Source organism: Trachymyrmex septentrionalis, unplaced genomic scaffold (genome assembly GCF_001594115.1).
Source record: "Trachymyrmex septentrionalis isolate Tsep2-gDNA-1 unplaced genomic scaffold, Tsep1.0 scaffold59, whole genome shotgun sequence".
Lineage (NCBI taxonomy): Eukaryota > Metazoa > Arthropoda > Insecta > Hymenoptera > Formicidae > Trachymyrmex > Trachymyrmex septentrionalis.
In genome coordinates this window covers 689,765-693,201 of record NW_017305767.1, presented here as the reverse complement: position 1 = coordinate 693,201, position 3,437 = coordinate 689,765, and positions in this window count along the sequence as shown.

The following is a 3,437-nucleotide window of genomic DNA, read 5'->3' as shown; positions in this document are numbered from 1 at the left end:
TATATATATATTTGCAATATAATTTTAAAATTATTATAATTTAATTATATTTTATATTTATATTATGTCACAAAGTAATTATTATATTTATTATATTTTTTTTATAGTTAATTTGAAGAAATGATGGATACAATACAATATTGCGCTATAAACATTACAGTATCTTTATGAAAAAAAGAACAAATCTCAAAAAATAATACGATACTATTAATAATTAAAGCATAAAAGGATGTACGAAATTTTTAATCAATCTCTTTTGTTAGAAATTTAGTTATGTCTACAGACGAGTGGTCAATCCACCCGCGTGTCTCGCTATTATTGCACGCGACAGCGCGTCGCTCGTAGTCTCGAAACTCCGGAAGAAAAGTCGCGTCGCTTTGCGCCGCTCGAGAAAGAAGCAAAATGTAATTCAGTGCCCGACGTGTGCAAGCGGGCAGAAGTAACCGCGCGATAACACGGCATTCCGCCGTGAGAGGCTAGTAATTAAGACTTCAACTGGTCCCAAGAGGTTCTCGACGAGCGTGTCGTTCCCTTCTGTCTTATCGCGTGGCTCGATACGCTCATGGCTTATTTCTACGGGCGTCTGAGAGGATGCGGGATACAGCATCAAGTGGCAATAGTTCTTTCTCTTAAGTAGCTTGTCTCCCTGGATCGATCGAACTTGAGGTAGATCTTCTCACGACGCCAAAAAATTGAAAGTTATCGAGATTCCAAGATATCGTAATTAATGTTTTCGAATCTTAATCCTCTTGAATTGATTAAGAAATCTAAGTAATTTTTAGATCATTGATACTTCCATAATCTATCAACTATATCTAAAGTGTTTAAAGAATCTGAAAAGAAAAATTTTATACATTCTTATATATTTTTATAATTTTCTATAAAATTTTACGTGTTGCGATATTTTCGATATCTTGTGTTTTTGACGCAGCATGTTCAAAGTTTATTATCCTACGGCGAGTATTCACTTTACCGTGCTGCAAGAACGGAGGAACTTTTCGAAAATCTCAAAACCCTTTTCTCTTTTACGCAAACGTGGTGTCAACAATTTTATCAACAGCTTTCTTACGAAGTTTAACCTGGGAATATTATTATCTCATTTTTTTTTTACATAAATGATTACCTGGGATACTTTTATGGTTCAATTAAAATTAATATAAATATTATTATTAACAATTATTATTAATATACAACATATTGTATATTTTAATTATTTTCCGATTTATTGGCATTTAAAAACATTATACTATTATAGTTACAGATTTATTTAGTCACAATTTTTTGAAAAAAATAAGTATAAATCAAATAAATATTAAATGGAATAAACATAAGTAGCTTATTATGACAGTATTTCTAAAAAATAAATATTTTAATTAATATAACGCTTTGAAAAATTCTAAGATCAATAAACAAGCACGATTAAGATGTACTTATATAATAATTTATTTCATAGATATGATAAAAAAGACAGGATGTTTTGACCTAATTTGATCTTTTTCAGCAGACAGTAAATAAATTAATACATATTTAAAATCAGACATATTGTTAAGAAATATAAGGTATAAAATGTGGTGGTGCTAAATAAAGCATGTTCATAACAAAACATATAATAAGTTATTTAACGGAGTTATTATAAAACGTTAAAATTATTTAATAATAAAATATATACAAATATGATAAATATATATATACATATAATATATCCTTAACAGAGTCGTCATTGCCACATGAAAGTAGTTTGAGTCCATAAATTAAAACGAAATGATCAATAATATTGTCAGTTATAGTAAAAAATTGATAGTGTAGATATGAAACATTGTACTAAAGCGAAATAAAAGGTACAATGAAAAAACTGATTAACTTTTTATAGATATTTGTTTAAATAATACTACACAATAAAAAATTTTGTATTAAATTTAACACATTTCACATGTCCAAATTTTTGTGTTTATTTAACATAAGAATATAAGAAAGTAACATAAATATTATGTAAAAAAATTAACACAAGAAATGTAATACTTCGACACAATTTAACAGAAAATTTTAAATTGTTAAATTGATACATTTATAATATTAAATTTAACTGAAACTAGATGCTATTTTAATTTAGACGCCTCTGTTTAGATGCCTCTGTGATATTTAATATATGCAATATATACATATTTAACAGATATTTACTATTATGTACAAAGAGAAAATGACATAAAATATCTGTACTTTTTTACATATAAAATATGTAACTAGCAGCAGAACATATTTCTTCAGTAAAATTAACATTTATAATATAGAGTACAAATTTGAATAGCGGGGAAATTTGGATAATAATAAGCATTTGCAAGAATTTGAAAAAAATTTGAGACGTTATGTTTTATATTCGGAGTTAGTAGCAAAGAAGATACTGTAGTCTACATATTTATGTAAATTTGAAAAGGTATCTGTGTATCTGGAAGTCTGTGGAGAGTTTTATGTTAAGCAAGATAGGTAGAGAATTTTGGTTGTTACTGCAGTTGATAAAAATATATCCTGCTTTCTTAAGCTTTTATGAAAGCTACGTAGAAAGTATATAAATAGGGCCAAATTATGGATGAGTTCAAGTATTTTATTACAAAATTTGGTTTTTGTTGTAATTTTAATGTTTATTTTCAATATTACTCAAATTGCTCTTTAAGATATCCAAATTGCTCCTCAAAATTGAGTTTCATTAAAATTGTAGAGGGAAATCGAATAATGGCATTACGCTTCAAGATTTCAAAATCAATTTTTTATACTTTGGATAAATATTCCTTAAATATGAATTTACTGTTACATATTTAAAGTAATGATAAAATTATTATTTTTCGTGAAATTGTTTAAAATGTTTGAAATTATTCAAATTACCCCGCTGTACCCTATTAAATTAACACACATTATTTATTCTTACGATTTATGTTTTAAAACTACATTATTTTTATGTTATTTTTTTACTTACCTACAAATTATATTATTTTAACACTGAGAAACGTTAAATTTTAACACAAAATATTCAAATAACACAATCACATTATGTTAAATTAATATTCGGATTAAAAATTTTAACACAAAAATTTTAACAAAGATTTGTTTAACGTAAATACAAAATGTTTTTTACTGCGTAACTAAATATTTACTTAAATAAATAAATGTTTACTAAAATAATGATACTTAAATTATTATTATTATTATTATTATTGTTAGTTGGTTTCTTATACGAAATATATACATAAATATGTGTTTATATTGAATAAATAATTAGTACCACATTCCAACAAATATTAATAAAATTTAATAAATCTCTATTTTAGTGTAAATATAGTACACATTTGATACGTTTACTTCCATCTCGAACGGAATCTTAGATGTGAGTAAAATTTTTTTTCTTTATTAATTTAATATAACTTTTTATTGCGGATTTCAAATAG